Genomic DNA, 14,683 nt, shown 5'->3' on the forward strand with positions numbered 1-14,683 from the left:
CTCTTCCACAATGGACACCAATGACTGAAAATGATTCTTATATTTTTCCTGCATTCACTTCTCTTACGTCCTGACGACTGTTGTGGCCTAGTCCTGGTTTCTCTCTTGTAATTCTTTCTTACGACTTCTCTTCTTTTTGTTTACCTCATATCCATATTCCCGCGTTCTCCGTCGCTCTGTGGGATTGGCGCCTTCGCCGGCGTCTCCATGCTCCTAATGTCTAGCTCTTGTCTGTTCTCTCAGATCTGGCTCCTTTGCCTTGATCTGTTTGCTCTCTTTCTTCATCTCTTTCTTTCTTCTCTTTTTTTTCTTTTCACAGGCCATACGTGTTCTCCCCATGTCCATTTATGTTCCGTGGTTTTCTTCGAGTGCCTATCTTTCTTTCTTCTTATTACCTGCTGTACATCTCGTTGCTCCCCTTTTTCTTTCCTTAAGCTTGTAATGCTCATTCGTCTAATGTTTCCCCATACTGACCAGAATCTCCTTGCTTTTTGTCATATTCAGTATTTGGTTCTCATTCTTACTGTGTTTGTCTTCACTGTCTTCCCTTGTAGTTGTTCACCCGCAGTGTATTGGACCCAGATGTTATCCATCTACCTTGTCTTCCAACATGTGTAATTTTGTGACGTGGAATGTTCGTGGTCTTGGACACCCTGTTAAACGTCAAAAGGTACTATCCCACTTATCCAGGTTAAATGCTCAAATTGCTTTTCTTCAAGAGACTCACTGTACAGATGTTGAATCGTTGAAACTTAAGAGGGCTTGGGTAGGTCAAGTTCTATTTTCTCCTGCTGTTGATAAAAAAGGTGGTGTTGCTATACTATTTCGTAAAGGTTTGGATGTTCAAATTATCTCATCTCAAACGGATGATGAGGGTCGATGGGTTATGTCAAAAGTGGTGTTACAAAAAAAACAGATGGTCCTCCTAAATATTTATGGCCCTGTCCGACCAGATCCTAAGTTTTGGTCTGACGTTAAAGTCCTCATATCCTCCATTGACTGCCCTAACATTGTTATAGCTGGTGACTTTAACCAATGGTTAGATCCCTTTTCAGATAGAATGTCTTCCTCCAAATTCCAGCCTGATAAAACTCATAAATCTTTTCAATCGGCCATAGCCGCATGTCCCCTCTTTGATGTCTGGAAGACATGCAATCCGAACTCGCTCGAATATACATTTTACTCAAATGTTCATCACACTAGGTCCAGAATTGACTATATTCTAGTCAGCAAATCTCTTCTCCCTGCAATTCAGACATCCGAAATTGGTTCTATTTTTTTGTCGGACCATGCACCTGTTTATGCCACTTTTGACCTAGCCCAAACCTCCTCCTCTTTCAATCGTTGGAAATTTAACACTTTTCTTCTCTCCGATTCTGTTTTTATGTCTAAAGTTAAGGATTTTATCTCTGAATACTTCGCCCTCAATTTACCCCAAGACACGTCAGTTTCAAATAATTGGGATGCTTTTAAAGCTGCTTTACGAGGTTTCACAATTTCTTATGTATCTCGGAAAAAGAAACTCAATAGGGATAAGTATACCGCCCAACTTTCCAACATTAAGACCCTTGAACACTCTTACTTCTCGTCCAAGAATCCTGACGCTCTCCACCAACTTATTAAAGCCAAATCTGAACTTAATCAAATTGCCACAGTTGAAGCTTGCAATACCCTCTTGAGGGTTAAATCTAAATTTCATGGGGGTCAGAATAAAGCGGGGAAAATGTTAGCAAACTATCTCAAAATTAAATCTGAGCGAAAATCAATTGGCTCTATTCTCAATGAGGTAACCAATACAACGGTTTCTTCTGATGAGGATATTGCACAAGTCTTTCATAACTACTATAAACTCCTGTATACTGATGATACGCACCCTGATGATGATGCCCTCTCCCGCTTCTTCCAAGACCTCCCCCCTCCTCCATCCCTCCCTACCGAATTCCATCAGTTAGAGTCTGAAATTACCCCTCAGGAAATTCTCAAGGCAATTACCTCCCTCAAGAAAGCGAAAGCCCCTGGTCCAGATGGTCTCCCGATTGAATTTTACTCCCACATGCATTCTATTTTTGTCCCCCATCTTTTACAACTTTTTAACTCCTTTATCGCAAATGCCAAAGCATCTGGCTCATTTTTGGATGCCCTCATAATCATCATCCCCAAACCTGATAAAGACCATTCCCTGTGTAAAAACTATCGTCCCATATCCCTTATTAATTACGATTGTAAAATTTTTGCCAAAATTTTAGCGGCCCGCCTTGAATCCCTTATTCCTCTGCTAATCACAACCGATCAAGTTGGTTTTGTGAAAGGTAGACTTGCAGCTGATAATGCCCGTGTTTTTGCCAATATTATCTCCCACAGTAAACGATTCAAAGCCCCTCTAGCTGCCCTATCCTTAGACGCTGAGAAAGCGTTTGACCGAATTAACTGGAAATTCATGTTTAAAGCATTACATTGGTTTGGGTTTGGCCCCCAATTCATTTCCTTAGTTAAACTACTATATTCTGCTCCCCGTGCTAGTGTATTTGTTAATAATCAATTCTCAAAATTCTTCCCCTTATCCAGAGGGACAAGACAAGGATGTCCTCTTTCCCCTTTACTTTTCATTCTTTGCCTTGAACCCTTCCTCACTAAAATCCGCTCTAACCCCCTCATTCAGGGGTTCACACAGTCCTCGATTGAGACAAAAATTTCAGCCTATGCTGATGATGTCCTGGTTTACATGGCTAATCCTGTTTCTTCCCTTCCTCCATTTTTGGAAGAAGTCCGCTTATACTCCTCTGTTTCTGGTTATAAGCTTAATCTTTCTAAAACGGAGGTCCTACCCCTCAACTCATCTTGTTACCAATATATGTTTGCATCGACGGATTTTGCATGGTGTCCCTCTAAGATCAAATACCTGGGTATTTGGTTCTCCTCTACCTTGCGTGACACACTCAAACTGACCTTTACCTCCCTTACTCAAAAGATCCAATCACTCCTCCAGTTATGGTCTCCCCTTTTCCTTTCCTGGTGGGGTCGTTTAGACACCATCAAAATGATGATTTCCCCACATATTTTATATACTGTATCCATGCTACCTGTGAACATCCCTAAATTCTATTTCAATCGGCTGAACTCCATCTGCTCCAAATTTCTGTGGAATAATAAAAGATCTCGTATTTCCTTACATAAACTTATACGCCCAAAATCTGAAGGTGGAGTCCGCTTTCCTGATTTTCAATCGTACCATTCTGCCTTTTTATTGAAACAAGCCTTCTCCTTGGCGTTCGATTTCAACGATACCCCTCTACCTAGATGGATTGCTGTCGAACGGTCCTTGTTAAAGGATTTTTCTTTCCAGCAAACCCTTTTCATGTCCAATTGTTCATTCTTGACTATACACCCTGTCCTGAAATACTCACATACTCTGTTGCATAATATATTCTCGAAAGACTCGTCCCCACTACAAACTTTTCTTTCCTCTAGCGTATGATATAACAAATATCTTAAGTACAAGGGTAAATCTTTCTACTTCAAGTATTGGAAAGAAAAGGATATTATGTTTGTGTACCAATTTTTTTCTGATTCATCTATTATTTCATTTGATATAATGCAAACTATGTTTGATTTACCTGCACATTTTCGCAAAGAATTTGACATTATTACTTCTGCCATTTTATCTCACTTATCTACCCTTCCTACTTTTGATCTCCTTCCTTCCCTTACTCCTTCCACTCCATTATACACTATGTTTACTCAACAAATACCCAAAGCTGCGTTAATTTATAAACTGTTATTAGAAAATGTAGGCCTTAGGCCTAAAACTGTTATTGAAAATGTTTGGGAAAATGATTTATCTTTCTCGTTATCTGTTGATGTTTGGGATCGCTTATGGTCTAAACTGTTTAAGACTTCGATTTCAGCCCGTATTACTCAGTCACTTTTTTTTCTTTACCATAGAGCTCTAATTACCCCCATAAGCATAACAAAATTCTCCCCTTCCTCCTCACCCCTTTGTTGGTCCTGTTCCTCTCACCCAGGCACGCTTACTCACCTCTTATTTGATTGCCCAGCAGTTCTCACTTTTTGGAACGCAGTTTGGAAATATTGCATGCGTATTTTTCATTTCTCTGAACCATTTTCATCGTTGCATATTTTTTTAGGTTCCCTATCTGATGTGTTGGATTTACATTCTTATAACGCAAAATTGTTTGATCTTCTCATTGCAACTGCTTTCAAAGTAATTTTGTCATGTTGGAAGGATAACTCTAAATTGTCTGTGCATACATGGTGGAATTGTGTATGTGATGAGCACAGAATTGCAATTGCTTCCTCCTCTTCTGTCACCTTAAAAATTAAATCTGACCTTACCTGGCTACCTTTCTCCACCTTCTTATCCTCTTCTCCCCCTCCCTAACCTTTCCCTCCTTTCTCTCTCTCTTCTTCTTTTTCTCTCTTCTTTTCTTCTCTTTCTTTCTCTCTACTATTTTCTTCCATTTCATATTATCTCTGAACCTTTTTCATCTCCACTTATCTTTTATGATCATTGCATATTGGTTCTGTTATATGTCATGCTGTTATATTATACTGTATTATCTTTATTAAACAAAATAAAACCCTTATTAAACTGAAAAAAGATATCACTCCGCAGTGTCTTTGCTCTCCCTGTGCCCTTAGATATCACTCCTCGGTGTCTTTGCTCTCCCTGTGCCCTTAGATATCTCTCCTCGGTGTCTTTGCTCTCCCTGTGCCCTTAAATATCTATCCTCGGCGCCTTTGCTCTCCTTGTGCCCTTAGATATCACTTCTCGGTGTCTTTGCTCTTCCCGTGCCCTTAGACATCACTCCTCGGTGTCTTTGCTCTCCCTGTGCCCTTAAATATCACTCCTCTGTGTCTTTGCTCTCCTGTGCCCTTAGATATCACTCCTCGGTGTCTTTGCTCTCCCTGTGCCCTTTAGATATCACTCCTCGGTGTCTTTGCTCTCCCTGTGCCCTTAGATATCACTCCTCGGTTGTCTTTGCTCTCCCTGTACCCTTAGATATCACTCATCGGTGTCTTTGCTCTCCCTGTACCCTTAGATATCACTCCTCGGTTGTCTTTGCTCTCCCTGTACCCTTAGATATCACTCCTCGGTGCATTTCCTTTTCCATGTGCACTTCCCTCCCATCCTCCTTTGCCTGTATCCATCAGTCTTAGATCCTTTGCTCTCTGTGCCCCCTTCTCCATCAGTCGCTGTGCCTTTCCCACTCCTGGTGTCCCTGTCTGTTTCCCCTTTGCCTTTAACTAGGATGTATCTCGTATCCATCACTCGCTCCCTTGCTCTACTTGGGTCCTTATAATAATCTGATCACCTCCTTCCTCTTCCGGTGCGCTCCTGCACCTCTCCAGAAAACTTAAATAAAACTGTCACACCAAGGGGCCTGCAGGACTAACCGAAGCTACCGGCCAACAATACACCCCTATCCCACAGCACTCTATCTCCAGCCACCTCCGTCATCACACTCTAGGTCCGGCGTCCTCAGACCCCTCTGAGCTGTCACAAACGGCAAAAAACACACTTCTAGCATGGTATCACATCCATACACCCTACCTATCACTTACCGCTCGCTGTGTGGCATACTACCTGTCTGAAAAAGCGCTCCTGAGCCCTGCGCGGTATAAGAAGCGCTATGTGAATGACGCAATACGACGCTATCTGAGCACTTCCCATCCATCACTTACCCTTCTCTGCTCGGCTCCCTTCCCTCTCGCTGTGCTGCCGCGCGCCTCTTTGTCACTTTGCCTCTCTAGCCCCCCCCCCCCCCCCCTTAGTCTCTCATCCCCCTCCTTCAACGCCCTTCTCCCACCTTTCACTCTTCTCATTCATCCCCTCTCACCCGTCCATCTCTTTATGTCACTCTTGCCCCACGTTTATCCTTTCCTCTCAATGTTCCATTGCGTTCTCAGTGTCACGTTAGTTTTGATTCTTCCCTCTTTCTCTGCCTCTACTCGCCCTCCTCTTTGCCTTTCCCATGTCCATTTGACTCCCCCCATACAATTATTTATTCGCCTCTTTCCGTTTTGTCCCTTTCTCACTTTTTCCTCTCCAAATGTCACTCTTACCTCTGTGCCCTTTAGTTTCCACACAAGCGGTTACTCGCACGCAGTCCACTGCGCCACGCCTCAGAGGGACCATACCAAGGTACCGGGCGCCACCAACTCACATATTACTTTCTCACAGACGCACGTATTCTGCGCTGTAACCCCTCGTGCTGCCTCCTCCTTCAGACAAAGCGCCCAAACAACTATAAAGCCATTATTCCCCACCCTACACGCAGAGACACAGCACTGGTCACTATTATATGGATGTGGATTACAAATATGGATTATTATGATATATTCCGTCACCACAGCACTCAAGTGCCCAGGACCACACGTGGGTAGCTCATCTAGTCACCTAGTCCACGTTTTATCTTTGCATTCTAGGACTGGTACTTCTGCAACTCGAATTAAACCGGGACTTCAAGTAGTGAAAATACTAAACCTAGACTGTGAGAGCGCCTAGAAGCGTGAAACTTGTTAGCTCCGCGCTCCTTCACCATGAAAGACACAGAACCCTGATCTCACCCTGCTGCCTTCCGTAGAGCACCATTGCAACAGCCACCTTAACCCCCGCACACTGTCTTCCCTTTACCCACCCTCACCTCGCCAGATAAACTATTCACCGCCTCTTCAACAAAGACAGGAGCAGGCAGACAATAGGACGCGTGAAGAGTGGCAGGCATGCAGAGAAGTGTGAAGGGTGCGAGACGCGCAGACAGAATGTGATGGGGAGACAGGCAAGAGAATGACTGGATGCCAGACAGAAAAAACAAAAGGATACTGAGACAGATGGACAAGGTGATGCTCAGACAAAGAGAAGTCCAAACAAACAGGATGATTTTCAGACAAACAGGGAGATGTGGAGACAGATACGCAGACACATTCAGGATAAAACGGACAGGCAGACGCGCTTTGAAGCAGGCATGAGGAAAGGCGAAAGGATGCTAGGGCTGTCTCTGTCTCACCCGGTTTGAAGGCAGCGGGTTTCCCAGGCTGTTGAAGAGATGGGTTGAAGCCGCCGGCTCAGAATTCGCCACCTGTTGCTCTGAGGCTCATGGCAAAGTTTTTTTTGTCCCTGGTCTTTGTGAGCAGAGCATCCCTTTAGACCTCTGAGACATGCGGAGCCCCTCCCCTCTCAGCAGGTCTGGGCTCAGCTGTCTCTGTGAGGAGTCACGCGGGCATGCCCGCAGTCGCACGGGTAATCACAGCATTATGCACAGCGCATAGACACTCGGGAAGACCCAGAGCAATAGCTATACTCATGACAAGCACGCGCTAATCAATACAAAACAAAGGCACACACAAAGATATATACCCACAGGGACAAATACAAAAGCACAGGAATTCAAACTTGGCCTAACACACACACACACACACACACAGGGCCTTTTCCCTCACTCAGAGGACAACAGAGGACCGCACTCAGAAATAAACACACAAACTTGCACAGGGAGACAAAAACATAGACGGGAACAAATGCACACATGGAAAAAACAACTATGGTGAATCCTACAGAGACAAAACAATCGAATCCAAGCAAAAAAACATTTACACATACAAAAAGACCCAGATACAAGATGAAAAATTCATGAAAATAAACGCAGAGGCCTCCTATTATCACAGGGGCAACCCATTAAACCACTAAGGCATCTGAGAATGTAAACTAAACTAATCAAAATGATGCCTATGGTAATATTTTCTGGAATCTCTAATGTAAGACAGGTACCATCAATTATCTGTCTTCAGTTTCTTAAATACATTCGTGAATACATCTCAAAGTCAACTTTATCATCATTCATCTAGTCACCATCCAATTAGTTCAATAAGTCCAACAAACAACAAAATGGTTTCTATAACTTATTTTAGTAAACCATATCTTTTTTCTTTTTTTCTTAAGAAAAAATAATTTTCTCTTTTTCTAATTCTCATTTACTTTTTTTATACATATACAAACATATTTAACATATTTGAACATATACATTTGTACAATATCTACACTATCTACAAACATAAAAAGAAACACAAAGGAGCAAAGAAATTTTCTCCAGAACCAATTTTGTGGTTCTAATGCCTAGTTATTTAAACAACGCGGTACAAAAGGGGGTGGTGATGGACGGAGTATCTGAACCAATCAAACACTCACACCCAGTCAAAAGATCTGGGTTTGATCCATCACCGTTCTTTAGCCCACTCTGCCACCCCAGTTCAGACATGGCTATATGCAAATCAGTCTGACCCTGTGCCTCATGGGAACAGTCCAGGCCCGAACTGCCAAGCCATGCCTTCCCTGGACCGGAAACAAGCTTCCGAGGACCGGTTTCTGGCATTACAGCCGTCTTCAGCCCGGCTTGCTTGAATCCAGTGGCAAAGTGAGCAAGGGACTCGCGTCTGAGCATACCCTGGCACAAGGAAATTTATGGCACTTAATTAACGAGATTATTCCTTTGTATTGGTCACCACATCATATTTACAAGGTCAAAATCCTTTGTACTTCCTTTCTACTCGAGGCTCTCATAAAGTCTTTTCAAACTTAATTCTGTATTTTTAGTGGTGCCAATATAGACAACTATAAATAACTGGGCATTAGAACCACAAAATTGGTTCTGGAGAATATTTCTTTGCTCCTTTGTGTTTGTTTTTATGTATAAAAATAAGTAAATGAGAATTAGAAAAAGAGAAAATTCATTTTTCTTAAAAAAAAAGAAAAAAAGATATGGTTTACTAAAATAAGTTATAGAAACCACGTTGTTGTTTGTTGGACTTATTGAACTAATTGGATGGTGACTAGATGAATGATGATAAAGTAGACTTTGAGATTTATTCACGAATGTATTTAAGAAACTGAAGACAGATAATTGATGGTACCTGTCTTACATTAGAGATTCCAGAAAATATTACCATAGGCATCATTTTGATTTGGTTAATAAACGCTGAGGCAACACACCCACAAGTATGAGGAGAAAGCTAATAGACAAAAGAGAGACACACATAGACAACAACTGTTACAGAGCAACACACAATTATCAACACATATACATAGGAACACTGTGGCAAGTACACAGAGGACAAACACACTTGTAGATGAATGCACATCAATACAAACAGGCACAAAGAAAGAAACACAAATGGGTGGATATACAGACAAACACAAAGAGAAATACACAGTGAATAAGCAATCACAAAGAAGAATGTACTCTCAAAGTCATAAACACATGGTGGTACAGCTATTCAATGAAAAACGTATATGAGTGATTTAAATGTAGGTGAGAAAAAGTGGATTAATAGTGAAAGTGGGTGTAGTCCCTTTCAAGTAATATTGGCAATATTCCTTAATCAGATGAGTAAAGTCTCAATAATTTAAGCTGAGCGCAGCCCTTAGTAGCTACAGCGCAAAGCAGACAGGCTTAGTTTTAGATAAATGGGCAAAGCAGTTATCAATTCCAAAACAGTTAACAAGTAGAAAACAAAACACAATAAAAGTCCCACGCCAATTTATAGAAATGGGCAAAAAATCACTGAAGAAAGGGACATCAAACCGAAAGGAATCTGATGGAGGAAACCAGAGATATGGTTTTTCAAATTTTTAGATGTTTCTAGCGCTGAAAAGTACAAAGCGCATGTAAGAAATTGGGTTACTGATTGAGGGGGTGAAACACTACTCAAGCAGCAAACACAATTCTTGTCAGAATGAAGTCACAAGTGATGGAGCACGATTTCTTGAAAATAAATCTGCAGTTTAATCTGCCTAAGAGTGTTAATTAACAAAAATTACTAACATTATTATAGAAAATAGATTAAAAAGTGGAAGCAAAGATTATAAGTGTACAGTGTGAAAATGTGCAGAAAGACTCGACAAATGATTTTCCTTAGTTAAGAGAATAATAACATGAGAAAACTATATAGTGTTAGTTGAAAAATTAAGATGGTTGCTAATTAATGATTAATGGAAATTATCCTGTCTGTCTAACTGGATGTGATTTATGTCTCCTGAATTGCAGAGACACCATAAGCCCAGACTAAATGCTTTACTCTTCCGGAAAGTTTTCATAAGCCTTTAGAAATAATTCTCTCTTTTGCTAAAATAAACGTAGGCCTTAGAAATGTTAGGAGATGTGCTTTGTGCTCCTGTCCTTCAAAAGTTTCAAATGCTTCCTTAGAATGCAGATATTAGTTTGTTTCTGAATGAACTTTTTAGGTTTTTACTGTCTAGGGGAGAGATGAGGTAGTTCAAGCATAAATGTTTCAATATTTATTTACAAATGTAACAAGAAGGACTTTCTTTTCCTTCTTTAGGCTTACGTAGAAATATTAAAACAATAGTTGTTTAGAAAATGTATAAAGTGGAACTCGGATGACTGTCACTTGATGCGACACAACCAATCGCGGAATGAGATGAAGAAGGGAAAAGAAACATTTATCGGAGATAACTGTGAAAATGTACTATTAAATATTCTATGGGAAACTTTTGGCTCGTTCACAAGATCAGTGACCTTTCCCTGCATTTGTGGTATGCTGTAAGCTGTGCTGTTTTTCATATCCTGGCTGGTCTGCCTGCAGATCCTAAAGACTCTCCTGAAGACTTTGCACATCATCTGCTGGTGATGTTGCTCATGCTATATCCGAACGGCCGTGGGGTTAGCTTTTCAGACTAATAGCATGCTGTGCATTAGTATTTCTGAATTCCTAGGTTTGTATGAGAACTGTGTTTATACAAATGATTTTTCTCTCTTCTCATTCCTCTCTACCTGATATTTTGACATTTATAAATATCGAGTTGTTATGCATTTTGTGAGATTACCTTGTAGAATTGAGAGTTGACATTCTAATTTGTAGGTGTGTTTGACCATTCATATTATGAAAAACAAAGAGAAATAATAACAAATAATAGTGTTTGTCTTTATTCATGAGTTATTGAATTATTTTGAAATGATAATGTTGTGTACTGCTGTTTAGCCTATTTCTTCATTGTAGGTCCTCATGAGGGAATAGCAGTACGTCTTCCATTACTAAGTCCCCTTTAGCTCTACCAAAGATCCGTCGGAGGACCTTTGATACTGCTAACTGAGTGATAATGACTTATGGGCCAGTCATTAAAGGTACGTTTCCATTAGTCTTATGGTGAATGGTGTGGGACATAAGATGAAATAAAACCCATACCTCTTCCGCTGCATCAGTTTTTGGTAGTTGCATCGGATAGTTAGTTTAGACTAAAATACAAGGTGGTGAAGAGGTGGAGTTAAAAGATGGGACATATTCAAACAGTTTCATTATATATGTTAAGTTCGTACCTTTATATCAGGTTGTGGTCTGTCTGACCTCAATGGAAAGAAGTTAGCGGGTCCGTCGTAGGCCCAAGATCCCGGGATAAGCCTAAGGGCAGTCTTAGTGTGCCATACACTAAACTTTATGTGCGTTGTCTGCAGTTGATGTGGTACTAGGCTGTCATCGAACTGAAAGTTACTGCACAGGGAAATTTGTTGAATGAAGTAGTGGAGGTTTATTTGGGTCACTTCAGAAGCGCAACTGGGGAAGTCTCGAGAAATTTCCATCTGTAAGAGAGCATAATCACTCTGGTCAAGGTTGTGCTGGAGTGTAGAATTTCTTGGAGTATATGATAATACTTTCATATTTCTTTTAGTGGAGTAGACAAGCTGTCTTTATGTAGTTTGTTTTGTTTGTCAAGACTTGGAAAGACGCTGATGCCGATTTTTCAAAGGGAGGTCCAGTAGTAGGAGTTATACTGACATAATAGAGAGTCACACCGGTATTGGTCAGTTGATGAGAAAAACTTCACTGAGGAGTCACGCTGCTATAGGTTAGTTAGTGTGAATCACGCTAGGATTTGATAATGCAAATAACTTTGATTGGAAGGAGAGAAAAAACATAGCACGGAAGAGAGTTGTTAGAGATTTACTACTAATACGATTTATAGTTAATATAGAATTATGAAGTTGTTAAAATGATTGAAGACACTGTTTAGTAAAGATGACGCGATACCCATTAGTGAAGGGATTTCTGCAGCTCCTGAAGGAACACCTTTATCATTCATGGCATTAGAAAAGGGTTATCATACTTGTACCTGGCTAGAAAATTGGATTAGATATACAGAAAAGGATGGTCATTTGGCTTTCTCAAAAATGGTACCTGTAACACTAGGATTCTAGAAAAAATGAGGAGTCAAATGAATAATTTGAGTCCAAATCCAAGACCTATGCAGTACAAAACTCTTAAAGAGTGGGATTACGAGGAACATAAACGAGAACGAGATAGACAGCAGAATATATGCAAAAATACAGCGAGTAGGTATTCTGAAGTAAAATAGGATGCCCGTAAGAAAATGTGGAGAAGAGACACTGTTGAACGAACTAGAATGTTTCCAGTTATGATAGCTGAAACGATTGGGGGGGGGGGAAGTAAAGAGAAAAAGAAAAATGCTGAACCACAGGAAAAATATACAGATTTAAGTACAGATGAGCTAGATGAGGATTTCTTAAATGAATTACTAATGAACAGACCTCCACCATACCAAGAGGAACATCAGATTAATACAAACACTACTGTTGTTTAACCAAGTGCAACTTAATTAAAATTGAAGAACCAGTGAACAGACTGTCTGAAAATGTGAGACAGATTCAAAATGTAAATAGAGAAGTGTCAGTGAGAATGAAAACGACAATGAATCCAGATGTTTTTATCAGTTCCAGTGACAATTGGTCCAATAGTTAAATTTTATATTGATGGACAAGGGCTTACCCGAGTACATGCTTTAACAGTTCCAGAGAGGAGTAATGAATATCCTCATATGGTTTATAAAGAGACATGTAGTGATGAGAGAACAAATGGAAATAGTGGTCAGAATGTGAGTGTAGCCACGGGAGAAATGGGACAATGGATTGGTATTTCTGAAAGCATAAATGAAACACCAAAACAAGTTATAAATCTTGATCCAAAGGAATTAATGCAGGCTGAAAAGAGAGTGATAAATTCACAGACAACTACTAGACCGAGAAGTGAGACTGGTGAAGATGTAAGAGATCATTAGGTCCATCGCCAGTTGAATTAGATGAATGGATAATGAAGACCACCCACTCCCGGGCCCCCTCGGACCCCTACCCCCACCACATCTACAGCAGAGCCACAGACATCATCGCTCAGAGCTTCAACGTATCATCAACCGCTCCTTCGAGACCACCTCCTTCCCCAACCACTGGAAACACGCCGAGATCAACCCTCTCCTGAAAAAACCTTCAGTGCACCCTACCAACCTAAAGAATTTCAGACCATCTCTCTACTCCCTTATAGGGCCAAAGTCATGGAAAAAGCCATCAACAACCAACTCGCCACCTTCGTGGAAGAAAAAACATCCTTGACTCCTCCCAATCAGGCTTCAGGAAGAACCACAGAACCGAAACCACACTTCTCCCAGCAACAGACGACATCTGCGCCCTCCTTGACAGAGGAGAGACTGTGGCCCTCATCCTCCAAGACCTCGCCGCAGCCTTCAACACTGTCTATCACCGCACCCTAGCCCGCAGACTCCACAATGCGGGAATCTGGATCAAGGCCCTCAACTGGATCCCCTCTTTTCTCTCTGGCAGAACGCAATGAGTCAGACTCCCTCCATTTCTCTCAGAACCAACTCCAATCACCTGCGAAGTTCCACATGGATCCTCCATCAGCCCGACCCTGTTCATCATCTACATGGCCCTGCATCCATTGTCAGAGCACACGGACTCAACATCACTTCGTACGCAGACGACACCCAACTCATCCTCTCCCTATCCAACAAACCCAACATCACCAAACGCAACTTTCAAAACGGAATAGAAGCCGTTGCCAGATGGATGAAGAAGAGCTCCATACAACTCAACACGTACAAAACTGAGGTACCCATCAGGGGCCCACACCCCAATGCCTGGAGCGACAGCTGGTGGCCCCCAACTTTGGGGACCCACCACCCTCTTGGACTTCCCCCCCAGAGACCACACACACAACCTCAAAATCATCCTCGACTCTGAACTCAAAATGGACCGCCAGGTCAACGCCATCGCCTCCTCCTGCTACCATACCCTCTGCCTTCTCCGAAAGACTTTCAACTGGATCCCCCAGATCACAGGAAAACTGTCACATATGACCTCATCAGTAGCAGACTGGACTACAACGCACTCTACGCCGGGATCAACAAGAACTTCACCTGCAAATTCCAGAATGTCCAGAACACCGCCGCTAGACTAGTCCTCAACCTACCACGCCACTTCCACATCAGTCAACTCCTATGGGTCATACACTGGCTCCCTGTTGAGAAGAGAATCACCTTCAAGCTTCTCACCCACACACACAACGTCCTCCTTAACATCGGACCCGCCAACCTGAACCACCACTTCACGTTCCACGCTCCCCAGTGCTCTCTCCGATCGGCCCAGCTCTTCCTCGCAAAGGTACCTCAGATCAAGAAAACCAGAGCAGGAGGGCTCCTTCTCCTTCCTTGTGGCCAATGCCTGGAATTCAAGCCCTCTCCACCTCCAATGGACTACATCGCTCCCTAAGCTCCTAAAGGACCTCAAGACCTGGCTCTTCGACGGAACCCAGTGACCTGCCAGGATCTGCGGACCCCGCCCCT

At 42.0% G+C, this 14,683-nt stretch overlaps 1 protein-coding gene across 1 annotated transcript in view; it reads right to left on the reverse strand.

The window, feature by feature from the left end:
• GNG8 (G protein subunit gamma 8) overlaps positions 1 to 7,127 on the reverse strand; it is a 114,114-nt gene extending 106,987 nt beyond the window's left edge. Inside the window, exon 1 of the mRNA XM_078662205.1 lies at positions 7,029 to 7,127. The gene's annotated coding sequence lies outside the window, so the exon portion shown is untranslated. The remainder of the gene's footprint in view (positions 1 to 7,028) is intronic.
• Between the last annotated feature and the right edge of the window lie 7,556 nt (positions 7,128 to 14,683).

The sequence above is a fragment of the Lissotriton helveticus genome, chromosome 9, assembly GCF_964261635.1.
Source record: "Lissotriton helveticus chromosome 9, aLisHel1.1, whole genome shotgun sequence".
Taxonomy (NCBI): domain Eukaryota; kingdom Metazoa; phylum Chordata; class Amphibia; order Caudata; family Salamandridae; genus Lissotriton; species Lissotriton helveticus.